Source organism: Trachemys scripta, chromosome 11 (assembly GCF_013100865.1).
Source record: "Trachemys scripta elegans isolate TJP31775 chromosome 11, CAS_Tse_1.0, whole genome shotgun sequence".
Classification (NCBI taxonomy): domain Eukaryota; kingdom Metazoa; phylum Chordata; order Testudines; family Emydidae; genus Trachemys; species Trachemys scripta.
In genome coordinates, this window is record NC_048308.1 from 8,341,854 (window position 1) to 8,358,125 (window position 16,272).

Sequence of the window (16,272 nt, forward strand, 5' to 3'; positions counted from 1 at the left end):
TAAGGGAAAGCACCAGCCTGATCATGCAGAGAGACTAGTGAGCAGGAAACCTTTCCCTAAGTGCCAAATGTCGTACAGTACTTCCTAGGGAAGGGAAGCAAGGGAACACATTCCTTTCATCTCAGGTAGGGGCCAATTCTCTCCTCAGTTCTAGTGGTGCAATTCAGCTGTAGTCAATGAAGTTATTCTGGATTTTCTCCAAAGTCAAGGAGAGAATTTGGTCCGTGTTCCAATACTGCCTGACCAATTCTGTCTCATTTCTTTGTTGGGCTCCCTCATCTGTCTCCACCTGTTGTCTCTTGTCTTCTGGACTGCAAGCCCTTTGGGCAAACATCCCCTTGTTTTGTTTGTCCAGCACCTAGCACAATGGGGCTGTGGCCCACAACTGGCACTCGGGTGCTACTGCGATACTGCTACTAATAAAATAGCATTCCACTGCCGGCAAACACGTGTATCGTGCTCATTTGCACGTAACCATTGATCTCCAAGCAGGCCACACAGGCAAATAGAGAGTTGCTATCACCGTTTTAGAGCTGGGGAAACTGAAGCCAAGAAGTCTAGAGCCTTGTCCAAGATCAGACAACAAGCTGGTGACAGAGCCAGCGCAGAACCTAGAAACTTTGTCTTCTAGGTGTGGGACTTGATTTTCCTCCCCCACATTTTACACCAGTCTTACTCCAGTGCAATTCCATTGACTTCAGATGACTTAGGGCAGGGGTAGTCAATAGGTGGTCCAAGGGCCAAATCCAGACTGCTAGTTACAAACCACAAAATCTTTTTATTTACTTATTATTAGTGTTGTTGTTGTTTGTATTTTCTCTGGCATCTGGACCTTGACTATTCCTTGACCAAGAAATCTGGACCTTGACAAAAAATAATTGATTACCCCTGACTTAGGGTATGTCTACATCACAATGAGAGGTGTGATTGCAGCACATGTGGACATACATACCTGAGCTAGCTGTAAATCTAGCTAGCACAGGTGCCCTTAGCAGTGAAGCTGCCATAGCGGCACAGATTTTACCCTGGGCCTATGCTGAGTACCCAGGGCTTCAGATGGGCTTGTACAGTTCATGCTGAAGCATGTGCTGCTGTGATTTCATTGTGATTGGTACCTGAACTAGTTCTAGGAAAGCTAGCTCAGATATACCGTCTGTTGCACCTACCCCCTGATTGCAGCATAGAGTAGACCTATGCCTACTCCAGTTTTACACCAGCGTGAGTGCGAGCTGGGCCAGGCTCCTATGCTCTAAATAAGAGAGATAAGATGAAACGTATCACTTGTTAGACGTTGCTGCCGTATAACAGAAGAATCTAGAGGCTGTGATCTCAATTGGCACCCCATAGTGCTCGGCACTCTATGTTCACAGAGCAAGAATACTTTATTTTATATTCTGCTACTGCCTACAAGCCCTAATGAGGGAGCAGGACTCCATGGTGCTCGGTGCTGTACGCACATACTAAAAGCCAGGGCTGGCCCAAAGAGTGTTTCTCATGATGAGACAATGACAGCTGAATAAAAGGGGGAGGGGGAGAGGAAGGAGTGTGTGCAAGACAAATGGTGGAAGGAATGCTGATCAAATAGACTCATTTGAGTCTAAGTGGACAAGAGAAACACCCCACCAGAGAAAAGAAGCAGTTCTGCATCCTTATTTTTACGGAGAGGGCACTGAGTCGCAGAGTAACTTGGGGCCATGTATAAAAGAAGTTCAGCACCTGCAATCCGGGACCAGATTTTTCAAACAAGCTAAGCTCCCACTTGAGCTGCAAAACAAGGGGTTGGACTCTTGAAAGTTCCCAAGAGGCGGTGAGGGAAGCTCTTGAGAGTAGCTAGCCGCAAGTGTCGCGGTAGGAGTTATTGGGTGCTGAGCACTTGGCAAAATCTAGCCTTTTAAAATGGGAGCTGAGCACCTTTGGCAATTCATGTCACCCAGGAAGTTTGGGGTAGAGCTGGGTTTGGGACCCACCTTATTGCTACCTGCGCTGTTAAACCTCCAGTGCAGGGACCCCTGATTTATTTGGTGGCTCTACAGTGCCTCTTCCATGAGGGGGGCTCCTTCCTAGCTCCCACCTCAATACTAATCTCCTGAGCCCCAGTCCTGTCTTAATTGCAAAACCATCCTTCTCACTTAATTATCACACTAAAACAAAAACAAAAAAACCCTGTCCTCTACGTGTGTGGCAACATTTCCCCAAAATGCTCCAAGCATACAGCACTGATAGCAACCACTGATATCACTGTGGCTAGTTACTTTAGGAAGCAATGGCAGGGAGTGGGGCAAGTGGCTAAACCACAGAATTAGGGAGCCTAGCCCTCTGGGCTCTATTTCTGGTCTGCCTCTTTCTCTGCAAGTCATTTAAGCTGCCTGTACTTCAGTTTTTCTAGCTGTAGAATGGGAACAATAATACTTTCCTGGTGCACATGGGTACTCTGAGCTTTAGTGTTTGTAAAGCAGGCTGAAAGCATTCAATGGAAGAAATCACTATACGGGCCTGCAGACACTATTGTAATACAACTAAAGAATATTTTGTGCTGTTATTTGTAACGCTTTTAGGAGAAAGTATAACTGAGAAATGGAGCAAGTCCTCAGGAAAGGCTGTGAATTGCTGCAGTGTCACTAACAGTGGTAGGACTGGTTTTGCCTGTTTTGTTGACAGAACCTCTTGGGAATTTTGTTGCACCTGACATTTTTCAATAATCCATTGGAACTTCAACCTGAATGGACTCAAACGCACAACCTTGTCAATGGTGCTTGGGTATGACATCATTACACAGAAATAAAGCATTCTGGAGATGAGGCTATTATGAATCAGAATGGCAAATTTAATTAAAAATGACTCACTTGCATCCTGCAGATTTAAAGACCTAGATGGAAGCTATTCAGCTTTCTTTTTTAACAATAAAACTACTACACATATATGGCAGAAATAATCTAGTCCATACAGAACCAATTCCTCTATAATTGGACGTGTTCTCTACCCCGCTGATGTGTGAATTCTTAAAGTTGTCTCCACTACTGCTATTAAGCAACCAATACAATCAGAAAACGGTCATGAGGGTTCATTTAAATCGTTATGCAGCATCAGCTTTCAGAAAAGGAGTGGCGTGAGAAAAGTCTTCCCAGACCAATGCCTTTGAATTCATCAATGGGAAGTGTTATTAACTGTCAGTCACAAAGAGCTAGTAAGTACATAATTGGCATGCAGGTTCCCCAGGTAGGAGACAGCTATTGGAGCATCAGATGCTTGCCAGCAAAGAGGTGAATGTGTTTTGGAAGAGGTCCCCCCCCCCCCCCCCCCCGCAGTGAAACAATCCAGGAGATGGATGCAGAAGTAGCTGGTAATGGCTATTTCACCCAAGAGCAACTGAGAGAGACCAAAACGGAGGAGGGGGAAGCACAGCTAGTGGCAATGGAAAGCAGAAATGTAAATTTAATGAAAAAAAAAAAAAAAGCCACCACCTCTCCTACCATTTGCTATTTCAAGCCAGACAAATGACTAGGGCAGTGAAGGATGCTCCTGTCTGCTTACAAACCTCTTGTAGCTCTCTATATCACCCCCATGCAGCCATTCGCCTTTGTTGCAGATCTTCTCCTAGCAAGGTGCATTTTTCTGGCTCAACCATCAAGCAGGGCATGGTCAATAAAACAGCACTGAATGGGGAAGATGGATTGTCTATGAAGTACTGGGTGACTTTCAAAATCGGACCATTTTAAACCAGAATCTGTACAAATCTAGAGGCTCTTCTTAACAATCCTTTCTAGATCAGCCCCGGAGAAGAGACCCCAGAAAAGGAAGGGGGGTTACAAGGCATTAACCCATCCGCCCCCAGAACCCCCTGCAAGTCCTGTCAGGCAGGCAAGGAGAAAATACCGTGGGAGGAGGAGGACTTACCCAGCAGGGAGGAAAGAGACTTGCAAGTGACAGACTTGCAAGTAGATTCATGGCTTGGTCACTAATTGCTGTGGGCAGCTGTCAGTTTTCTCCCCTCACTTATAGCATGATGAGCTCACGCATTTAACGGAAACTAGCATCGCAAGTTCGTAATCAAGGAGTCCGGGAAAGGCACATCCAGTCCTTCCGCCTTGGCAAAGCCCCCCAGCCAACTTCGGGGAAACCCAGGAGAGGCGTTCAGCCTCTGGGGCATTTTCACTCCCAAACAACCCAGCTGCGCTTTTCCTTCCAACCCAGCCCCCTTCTCCCCTTTCCCCGCCACGCTCGGGAGAAACTCAAATCCCAACTTTGTGCCTTTGCTCGCTTCTCTGCACGCTCCCGGCCCCCAGCCCTGCTCAGGGGGCGGCTACCGCACAATCGGCAGGTCTTGGGCGGGAGCCGGGGTGGGGGATACATCACTGGCGTGGCTGGCGCACAAAGCAGCTGCTTTTCTCACTGAACACAGAAAGGAAACCGGAGTGACACCCCCCTCCACCGCCTGCAACCCCTGCAAGACCCCGTCAGCTTTTGCAAATCCGCTTTCCCCCCCCCCCCCCTCCTTTGTACATGCGGCTTTGGTCCCCTCCCCTCCTGCGGCGCCCGGGCTTTATTTACCTGGCGGCTGCAGCGTCTCCCTGGGATGCTTCGCCTTGTGCCTTTGTTGTGCGCGCTCTGCCCCGGCTCCAGCAGCAGCAGCGGCACCTTGCCTGGCCTGGAGAATAAGCCTGATGCATCCCCCACCCCCACTGGGCTTTTGCAAGCGGTTGTCAGCCCCTGGTTTAGTGCGTCTCCACGGCAACCCCGGGGAAGTGGGGCGCGAGAGCGGCGCGTGCGGAGCTGATTGGGTAGCAGGAGCCTCTGTCAGGCTGGGGGCGGGGGGGCCCTTTCATGGGCAGAGCGGAGCGGCCTCCGGCTGCAGCCCGGCGCGGGGTGCAGCTGGGCCAGGCAGCCGCTCCGCGAGCCGATGGGAGGCCGGTTCCTGCGGAGATACCGGGCAGAGTTAAAGCTTTGCTGCTGCCTATGTCCCCGTAGCCCCCAGGCGGAGGCACAGAGCTTGCAGCCTAAAGGGCCGGGGTGGGGGGAAGTGACCCGGGGGATGCGAGGCATGTGGCTTATCCGTGCCATGGCTTGTGTGTGTGTGTGGACCTGTCGCCCACTGCTTTCTGCCTGGCGTTACCTAGATGCCCCCTTATAGGACCATGGCAGAGCTGAGTCAGGGCAGGATTTGATGGTGGAAAGGGTTGTGACCCCCAGCCAGGCTCCACATGGAGGGGATGGACAGGAGATGGCTGTGGGGGAATGGGACATTGAGGCTGGCAGCACAGGCAGGGTGGCAGGTGGGGTAAGAGGGATGGGCAGATAAGAGGAGCAGAGCTGTGGAGGGCCAGCAAAGTGATAAGAAGCTTAATCCTGATGCCACGGGAGTCTCCTGCATGCGTCCTCAGAAAGGGAAGGAGACAACAGAGGTGGGGTTGGCTGTTTGGAGCATGTGGTTTATCTAGTTGACTTATGTATCAAATGCTGGGCATTTCCTTGGCAACAGTTGGGTGTATCTAGGGTGACCAGACAGCAAGTGTGAAAAATCGGGATGGGGGTGGGGTGTAATAGGAGCCTATATAAGAAAAAGACCCAAAAATCGGGACTGTCCCTATAAAACCGGGACATCTGGTCACCCTGGGTGTATCATAATGGGATAAGCATGCAATTCCCAGACTAGCAATTGACCAGATGCATTTGCAAGCTAACATCTCAACAAGGAACTTGCAGGTTCTTTGGTAGTGGGGCATTAAGAGAGGAAATGGGGTTGTATTGGCTGGAGCAGGGAAATTTGGGGTCTGGGATAAGTAGACTGAGCAGATCACATGAATATAAAAATGGACAAGGATTTGTTATGTCTTTGTAATGAAGTAATGGGCGGCACACAAGCTACAGTTATTGCCATAAGCACATGTACACTGGAAACTCTAATTAGAACCCTGGTCCTTTAGCAGCCGGTCCCATATGTTCTTTGTGTATCCAGCCACAGGAGGACAATATCACATGCTCATACACACAAAGCCAGGACATTACATCCTAACCGAGATACTCTTGAATCATGTTGAGTTATTTGAGTGGAAGGAGACTTTGAAGTTAAGCTCGGTACTTGCTCCCAAACCCACTCCTACCCATGTACATTTTCATGTCATGGCATTGTCTTCAATACAAGGTGATGCAATGTTAAGAATATTAAGTGGCCATTCTAGCACACATCTTTTTTAAACCCAGTTATACATTTGGCCTTCACAACTTCCCAGGGCAACCAGTTCCACAGGTTGACTGTGCATTCGTGAAGAAGTACTTGTTTCTTCTAAACCTGCTGCCTATTAATTTCATTGGTTGACTCCTGATTCTTGTGTTATGTGATGGGGTAAATAACACTTTTTCTCCACACCATTCATGCTTTTGTAGACTCCATCGCATCCTCCGTTAGTTGTCTCTTTTCTTAGCTGAGAAGTGCCAGTCTTTTTAATCTCTCCTCAGATGGAAGCCGTGGCATGACCAAAATCATTTTTATTGCCCTTCTTTGTACATTTTCCAATTCTAATACATCTTTTTTTTTTTTTGAGATGGGGCAACCAGAACTGCACACAGTATTCAAGAGATGGGCATACCATGGATTTTATATAGTGACATTATGCTATTTTCTGTCTTCTTATCTCTCCTTTGTCTAATGGTTCCTAACATTCTGTTAGCATTTTTTACTGCTGCTGCACGCTGCGCAGATGTTTTCAGGGAGCTGTCCATGATGACTCCAAAATCTCTTTCTTGAGTGGTAACATCTCATTTAGACCCCATCACTTTGTAGACATCTCTGTAATTGTTATGCTCAGTTCACATTTGTAGTGTCCCCTCCCACTTCCAACCATAATGGCTAGAAAGATTTTTTTTGTTTGTTTTTAAATGAAAGCAGAGATCGTGGAGAAGAACATAGCTCCTTGAGAGAGATGCTGTTCTCTTGTGACACAGTCTGAGCCCCAGTAAAGGTCATTATGTAAAGGAGTAAAACTACCCCTCAGCTACTCTCCTTTCATTCAGAAGCCTATTAATGGTACGGAAAAACATAGCAGGGGGGTTCCTTCCCTCCCATGTTACCGAGTAACCAAGTGATTTCATTCTTGTCACACTCTCATGCCTGTTCTACCCTCCATACTAGAAGTCAGGGTTTTGGACTGCAGGGTAGAACAGGCAGCCCTGGTTTCTGTTGCTAGAGTTATGTATGTGTGAACAGAAGAAATTAATTGTTGAATAATTCAAGTTCTCCTTTCCTTAGCGAGAAAAACACCACAGAACTCCCCAGTGTAACACTGACTCATATTTGGCTTATGATCCACTATGACCACCAGATCCCTTTCTGCAGTCCTCCTCCCTAGGCAGTCATTTCCCATTTTGTATGTGTGCAATTAATTTTTTCTTCCTAAGTGGAGTACTTTGCATTTGTCCTTATTGAATTTCATCCTGTTTACTTCTGGCTATTTCTCCAGTGTGTCCAGATCAATGTGAATTTTAATCCTATCCTCCAAAGCACTTGCAACCCCTCCCAGCTTGGTATTGTCCTCAAACTTTATAAGTGTACTCTCTATGCCATTATTCAAATCATGTATGAAGATTATTGAACAGAACCGGACCTGGACCAATCTCTGTGGGACTCAACTCGATATGCCCTTCCAGCTTGACTGTGAACCATTGATAACTACTGTCTGGGAACAGTTTTACAACCAGTTATGCACCCACCTTGTAGTATGAACATTAAATCCTTAGTCACTCTTGAGAACTAGGTGGGCACATCACTTCATCTGAGCTCCACTTTCCCCAAAACCACCAAATGAGTGTCTAGAATTGCCCTGCTCTTTACGTTCCCTCTGAAGCATGTGACCAACTGTCAGAAGAAAGGATACTGGGCTAGATGAACCCATTGGTCTGACCCATTTTGGCTGTTCATGTGGTCTTATGTTTCCCTGGATCTACAAAGAGCCTGGACCAATAGCTCCAAGTGGGAAGGAACTGACTCAGTCACTTCAGGGAGGTGCGACCCCAAATGCCCAGGAAAGATCATTTGAATGTCAACATTGTTAACTACTTCCTTCCTCGTGCTCGGAAATAGAGGGAGGGTCATCACAGATCTACACCATTTACTGTGAGTGAACCAGTGGTGCAAGTAGATTTTGAGTCTTACCGGTACGGTATCGACCCCCTGACCCTGCCTCCCCTCACAAAAAATGTTCTGTGACTAGAGCCCTGTGCGGATACGAATGTATACCCACGGATGTGGATACCCGCGGATAGAAATCAGTATCTGCTGAACCACAGGGCTCTCCTGGGAACCACAGCGGTGAAAGGAGCAGAATGTGGGGCTGCCACTCCCAGGCAGCTCCTCCGGTGTGGCTGTACCGCTCCCAACTCTGTCTTCCGTCGGGGCTGTACAGATCCCAGACAGGAGACACAGCTGCATGGAAGGGCTGGGGGCGATACAGCCATGCTGGAGGAGCTGACAGCGCAGGGCACTGGCTCCTGGGAGCGGTGGCCCCATGTTCTGCGCCTTTCGCCACTGCGGTTCCCAGGAGAGCCCTGCCGTTCAGCAGATACTGATTTCTATCCGCGGGTATCCACATCCGTGGGTATACAATCCGCACAGGACTCTACAATTCATTCTTGAAAATGTCTTTCCGTTACAGCACACCTGACCGTACCAACTTACTTGCACTGCTGGAATGAACGTCATTCTTGTGCTACAAATGGGTGGCATCTGAGGATGCACCACCGCTCTCACCCCAGTCAAGAAGGAGACAAGCCCCAGGAGCCTAGCAGAGCCCATGGGCAGTCAAGACCCAATGAAGGGGAGCCAAATAGAGCTCATCGGGCCGCATGATCACGCTTTGAATTTCTGTGCAATATGCTATGGACAGAGTGTCTCATTTTGTCAATTTAAGTAGACTGACCACCACCTTTCCCAGATCCCAATCCAACCCCTGATCTTTGGAAAATCTGTAACATTAAATAAGAGAGCCAACGTTGTTGGGTAGTCCTCACTTTTCTCTCTCAATTGATGGGATCCTTCAATGGTGATCCTTTCTGAGGTGTCTTTATTAGGTAGCATGCAGTGTTATTGTAGCTGTCTTTGTCCCAGGATATTAGAGAGACAAGTTTGGCAAGGTAATATCTTTTATTGGACCAGCTTCTGTTGGTGAAAGAGACAAGCTTATGAGCTTACATAGAATGCTTCTTCAGGTCTGGGAAATATACTCAGAACGCCACAGCTAAATATAAGATTGTTTATATATAAAGAACAGTTTGTTTAGCATAAGTAGTTAACCCCTATTTCAAAGGGTCATTCAAGGTGAAGTGGCCTGTTAATGGGTTACAGATGGCTGTAATAAGCCATCAATCCAATGTCTCTATTCAGTCCATGATTTTTAGAGTCTAGCAAAGTTATGAATTTAAGCTCCCAGGCTTGTCTTCTGAAGGTGTTGTGCAGGTTTCCTTTGAGGATGAGGACTGAGAGGTCAGACAGGGAATGATCGCTTTGTGAAAAGTGTTCACCCACAGGTGACAGGATGTTTTTGTCTTTTTATCATTTTCCTTTGTGAGTTCATTTGAGAGTGTAGTGATTGTCTGGTTTCACTCACATAGCTGTTGTTGAGGCATTTGACTCACTGGATGTACACCACACATTGTGACAGGCATGTGTAGGGCCCATGGATCTTGAAAGGTGTGTTGTGGGGGTGTTGATCATCATAGCAGTGGAGATATGTCTGCAGTTTTTGCATCTGCTGATCTGGCAAGGTCTGGTGCAGCTTTGGGTTGGTGTGTCCTGGTCTGTGAGGAACTTGCTTCTGATGATGAGCTTGGAGAGGTTGGGTGGTTGTTGTTTGAAGGCCTGAAGAAGAGGTTCAGAACAGATTTCTTTCAGTATGTGATCCCCATTGAGCATGGGTTGTAATTACTTAATGATACCCGATGCGGGTCATAATGTGGGATGGTAGGTGACAACTAGGGGGTTGCAGTTTGAGGGGGGGTTTATTTCCGTGCTGAAGCAGGTTCTCTACAGTAGGTTTGAAGTTCTTTACATCTTAATTTTATTTGATCACAGCATGGTTGTTAACTGGTCCAAGAATGGCTCTGGTGATTAATGCCAATAAGTACCTTACTGTCTAAAGTCCTGATCCTGCAAAGACTTACACATACGTGTAGGTTGTCTTTACATGATCGAAACTAAGATTCTGAATGTTCTTCCTGAATCTCATCCTGTCCCTGGATATATCATCTGAGCAGCACTTGGTATTTGTCCCCCACTGGGTTTGTTAAGAAATCACGACTAATTTTAGGGCTAATATTGCCAGAATGAGATTCTCCAATTAGACACTAAGCATTTGGAGAGTTTAATTATTACTTCAGTTGTTTCTAGGATAGAGTGATGCAATTCACTGGCTCTAAAACTTTGATATCCATTTAGACCCAGTCTTACCATATGTCCATCCTGGTATGAAAATGCAAGCTCCATGTGTGGTCCCAGAAATGAAGTCCAGTTTCCCTAATCAGAGTTGTTTTCTCTTATGGGTTTTAAACCATCATGGACCTGTAAAGAAACTACATCTGTCTATAGAGTTAACTGAATAAAGTGGAACTCCAGTACAGCAAAGCTGCACTTACAGTATGTAGTGACAGTCTTGAGTTGTTTCAGTGCATTGCAAATCTGATTTTAGTAATTCTTTGTTTTTAATGGTCTGTCCAACTCTTATTTGAAGTCAATGGAAAGACTGCCAGTGATTTTTTTCAATGGGACTGGGATCAGGCCTGTATACAACTTCCAATGAAGGATCTCAAAGCACTTTACAAACACACTAATGAATTGTCACAGACCTACACCATTTAGGGAGTTGCATTCTGGTGCCACAAATGGGGTGATGTTTGGGAGATACCATCACTTTTCTTAACCTCCTGTGAGATAGGTGGTATTAGTCCCATTTTATAGATGAGGAAACTGAGGCAGAGAAAGGTTAAGTGACTTGATATATGAATTCTCTAGCAGAGCTAGGGAAAGAACCCAGGGGTCCTGACTCCCTTCCCCTAGATCTTTAACCAGAAGACCATCCTCCCTCTCTTAGAATGAAGTTGTGCAGATCTATGACAATTCATTAGTGTTGGTAGAGCGCTTTGAGATCCTTCACTGGAAGTTGCTATACAGCCCTGCTCTGATCCCCACTAAAATTCTTCATTAAGAGTGTTCCATTGTAGTCATAATTATGCCTGGTTGACCCAGAGACATTGTGGTGTTAATAATAATTGTAAGAGAACTCGAAAAGCTATTGCAAATGTCCTTTCAGCACCCTGGTCTAAACAGTTCTCAGTACAGAGAACTGTCATGTTCTTTAACTACTGGATTGCCTCTCTGTCTCATTCATGATTATTTATAAATAACCCTGATTCCGCTATCTGGAACAAACATTTCTTCCTCCTTGAGGCTGGTGTATTTGATACTGTGTGAGCCAAGATTGGATATTTGAGCCAGATCCTACTCCTACAGAAATCGGCATGAGAAGGATCAAACCACAAAGAGGCAAAATAGCTGAGTACATTGGTTACCTCCTCTCTTGGGAGCCCTTTATCAGTACCGTGCTCCAATTACAGCAGGACTGAAAAGGCCAGGAGACTCCGCTCGACTGAATGGAAACACCTTGAGCCATTGCCCATGTCTCCCTTGGAGCCAAGCCTCCTGTTGTCTGCAAAGTTCAGTTATAGCACAAGCTGCAGCCAAACAAGAATTCAGCTGTTTGTGTAAACAGTGATCCTTCTCCATTACAGGAGCCCGTGGCGTGTGTCTCTTTGCCTTGGCTGGTGAAGAGATCCATGTGCATCTCTGTCTACTTTTGTGACTATATCCCTGCTCTGTTGCTCACCTGAGGCACCTTCCGCAGATGAATGGGCACTGTTTATTATCCCACTAATTTGTATTCTTCAGAGGCAAAGTATTTTTGTTGCTGTCTAAGCCGTAACAATAATGTACCCATAATGCTTTGCTTAATAGGAGGAAAACAAACCCACATGACAAATTGTTCCAATTTACACAGCAACGGAAACCTGCAAGTCAGCTAAAATGCCCCCACAGGCCAGCTTAGCCCACGTCAATATTTAATGATGACCAGATCTCTGACTCCTTCACAGCGTCCTCTCCCTTTCTTACCTCATAACATGCCTTGCCTGTTGCATACACTGCCTGTTACATCCTTAAAGCGTGTTACAAATGTTAACTCCTTAGTCATGCTCAAGAGGTAGGTGGGCACGTCACTTCACCTCAGCTCCAGTTTCCCAAAAGCCACCGAACTAGTGTCTAGAATCCATGCAGCATTCAGATGACCTGTGTCCCCCTCTTTTCTTTCCTCAACCCTTGCCAGAGTCGTGACCAAGAAACCCCATAAAGTAAGAGCCAACAGGCCTTGTACAAATGTATTATAAACACTGTAAATGTAATACTGCCATTAGAATTCCTCCCTCTCCAAACAGTCCAGAAGACAGCTCAGCAACGCGCAAAATCTACTATAGGTCCAAATAGTTGGGCAACTTGGCTGTTTCTAAGTGACTTACTCCTATGGTTTTCAAAATGGCGACTCCGTTTAGGGGCTCACTTGAGACACTTTGGGTTGGGTTTTGAGGACGGCTGAGCACCCACAATGATTTGAAGTCCGTGTGAGCTGCAGGTACTTGCCTAAATTCAGCCCTGAGGCATCCGGAGGCTTGGAGTGAAACCAGTTCTAATTTCCAGCCCATATCTTGGCTGTTGCAACCCCCAAAAGTCTCTAGCTGTTGGTTGGACTGGATTTTCCTGGTTGCTTTCTGCTGAGTTGCATTCTGACTTAGTCTCGCTTTTATCAAAACATGGTGCAGGCAGCAGGAGACCCTGAAAGAAATGAGATTGAGCCAGGAGCTTCCAAAGCCATTCCAGGCAGCACTGGGGGAATAGGGCTAGGTTGCTCCCCATACTAATACTGGGGCTAGGTGGCTTTTCCCCTCTAGGTCACAGGGTCAAAGGTAGTTCAGGCCAGTAGTAGCCAGCAGTTAACACTTAGCAGCTGGTCAGTGTTGTATGGAAAATGAATTGTTGGTGTTAGTCTAGTAACTAGTAGACAAGTGTCCATACCTCTCCTCAAGTTGGTCTCAAGTTGCAGTGGGGGAGGTTTAGGTTGGATATTAGGAAAAACTTTTTCTCTAGGAGGGTGGTGAAGCACTGGAATGGGTTACCTAGGGAGGTGGTGGAATCTCCTTCCTTAGAGGTTTTTAAGGTCAGGCTTGACAAAGCCCTGGCTGGGATGATGTAGTTGGGAATTGGTCCTGCTTTGAGCAGGCGGTTGGACTAGATGACCTCCTGAGGTGCCTTCCAATCCTGATATTCTATGATACCCTCCAAAACATTGTAATGGTTACTGCCAGCTGGGCTCCTGGTTGGCTGTCTCTGTGAAGAGGCTGAATAGACCTTGGAGATTACATTATGCTGGAAGGCAATGTGGCCAGCGGATAGACCACTGGACTAGGATTTAGAAGACTTGGGTTCCGTTCCTGGTTCTGTCATTGGCTTGGTGGGAGACCTTGGGCAAGTTGTTTCAGCTCTCTATGCCTCAGTTTGCTTATCTGTAAATCAGGAATAATGACACCAACCTTCCTTTGTAAAGTGCTTTGAGATAATAAGCATTAGGTTTTAACGTTACTTATTGCACTGGTGAGGTGGGGAGGTTTGCATTGCTGTACGGGGCCTGTTGCTATATAACCCCGCAGGCTGAATTCCTCTGACAATGCAGCACCTTCCACCAGGCACTAAACACTCTTTGAAAAAAATCCATTATCCAGCAAATTGCATATTACAAAGGAGGGCCGCATGATCCACTTCAATGGCAGTGAGTGGCAGAGACCATTAGCATTACAATAAATGGCTTTTTGGTGAGACAGCTCTATAATTCACTTGGTGTTTAACACTGGCCAGGGAGCTCATCGCTGTACATAAAATACATTAGATGGAGCACCTTCCTGCCCAGATCTGTGATAAAGGGCTGTTATAATGAGGATAATTAGGAGGAGTTAAACATACAGCAGAAATTACTGCACTGCAGCAGCAACTCACTACGCCTTGGGTCACGGGCTGCACAGTGCAGAAGGTTCAACAACGTACTCAGGAAACCTCTAAATTTCTATTTTGGGGGGAGAAAACAGCTGGTCCACTGCATTTCAACTCCAGACCACAGGGACACCCCCTCTCTATCAGAGCTCTGTAGGTCTGGGGAAGCATGGCTGGGGGAGTGGGGGGGAGTAGCTGTGAGTGGATTTCCCATTCTGGGAACTACTGCTGATTTCTCTCTTTTCCTTATGGCTGTTTCGAGATCACCCAGCACGCTGTAGGCACTACGTTAAGGTAATAACAATGCTGTTCAGAACTAATGTTATTCAAGAGGAATGAATCAATGCATTGGTAAATGTTTTAATAGATTGCATCTAGTAAGGATGGGACTAAACCAGCCCGTTTATTGGCCTCCAAACCAGAATTATTGTTAAAAATCAATTCCATCTTCAAGTTGAGTATTGGCTAAGAATGAATATTAGTGTGCTGCTGGCGATTTTTGCATCGCTAACTGGATTGTGTCTTGGGTTTCTGCACCATTTTGTTTCTGCTCAGTTCTACCAACATTAAAACTTAATGAGAACCTTCTAAATTGTGTGGGGGGGACCATGCTGAATTGATGTTGCTTCCCATGGAATTGTTTTTTTGACTGGTACCTACTGTGTAATGCTGCCTCATACTGGATGGGATAAGACTAATCTTTTTTTTTTTCTTTTAAAGTAACATTTGATCCAAAACTTTTTAAAGATCCTTTCCCTTGCTCATAAAAAGGGCACATTCCTGCTCCCATTAGAGTTAATAGGATTTGTTGCCTTTATTAGGAGCCGTACATCTGGGGTTTGTTGTTTAAAAACTGCTTTCCATAAATGCAACTTTTTTTCAATATAGTTTGTTCTTCAGCATTGCAAAGGGCTTTGAAGTGTCAAAAGGCAGACTGAGCTCTGCTAAGCAGCATCCACAATTTAATGGGCTTCCATCCCACAAGGCCGAAGTGATCAGCAGCATAGCATCCAGGCGTTGATACAGCACACCTAAGTCACACGCTCTCTCCCATTTACCTGCCCGGGAGCTGAACTGTGGGCGGTCACTTAAAAGGGTTTTTAATCTGCATCTGCACAAGAGGCTGGTTAACTCGGGTCATGTTAGGCTTTGCCTGTGCTGACTGGAGGCTGATCCAGTAGGATCTCTGCTCCCTGCTGTCAATCAGCTTAGCTCTGTGGCAGTTTTGCCTACCCTCATTCTATTGTCACCAGCCTCCGCGTACAATCTCTCTTCACCCACTTCCAACCCCGCTGCTATCCCAGGATCATCCCCTGAAGGTGCTCGAACTTGTGCCAGCTTCCAACAGCTACAAGGGGCTCAGGGAAGCCTTGACCATTCTCTCTCTTCCTCAGCCATGCTCCCTCCACTAGCAGCAGGGAGAGGGAGAAACTGCTACACCTGCTTTATGCCTCCGGAGGTTCTCTCTAAACTGGGGTGACTTCCCTGCAGCAGCTCTGCAGGCTTTAGCATTGTTGTGCCCAGGTTCTGGGACAAATGGAGAGTTTTAGTTGCCCTGAGCAGCCCCCTTTGCCAGCATGACACTCTGGCTGGCTAGCACTTACAAAGCCCACCCCATGCTGTGTGTTAGATTTAGGCTTCAAAGTATCTTTGACATAAGGCCTAGTGTGCATGCAGGACAGGTTCCTGCCTCAAGAAAACGGACTGCATCAAGCTCTGTGAAGGAGTTGAAGAATCACTTAATGGTGCTAGAGTGTCCCTTGGGACAGAGGATGCAGGTATTTGACTCCAAGGCTGCAGAGTTTGTTTAGTTCCTTAAAAGGGTTCAGGACCAGGAAATGCTTCTCCCCTTCTGAGTGTCTTTTACCTGGGCATAGTTACACTATTGAAGGTATTTCTAGAGCTCCCAACACCCTAGTATCTAGAGGCAATGAACTCTCTCCCCTAGGAACTCCCATAGCCTTCACAGCAGAGAGGGCATTATGTGTAAAGCTGCGAGTCTGTCAGAGAGGTCATGGATTCCATGACTTTCCGTGACCTCTTGTGACTTTTGCAGCGGTCAGGGCATCTGCTGGGACAATCGCAGGGCACTGCCCTCGCCCCCCAATAGCAGCAGGAGGAGTTTGGGTGTGTGTGTGGGGGCTCAGACCTGGGGGTTGGGGTGCAGGAGGGGGTGAGGGCTCTGGGCAGTGTTTAAC

General features: G+C 46.7%; 1 protein-coding gene across 3 annotated transcripts in view; it reads right to left on the bottom strand.

Moving 5' to 3' along the window:
* The window catches only part of LOC117885056 (myosin-M heavy chain-like), an 89,942-nt gene extending 85,241 nt beyond the window's left edge, over positions 1–4,701 (bottom strand). The window contains exon 1 of one of the 3 annotated variants that reach the window (XM_034786153.1): positions 4,549–4,701. The gene's annotated coding sequence lies outside the window, so the exon portion shown is untranslated. Of the gene's footprint in view, positions 1–3,894; positions 3,975–4,548 lie in introns of those variants that run through there. The other 2 variants (XM_034786155.1, XM_034786154.1) reach the window with 2 other exon arrangements.
* Between the last annotated feature and the right edge of the window lie 11,571 nt (positions 4,702–16,272).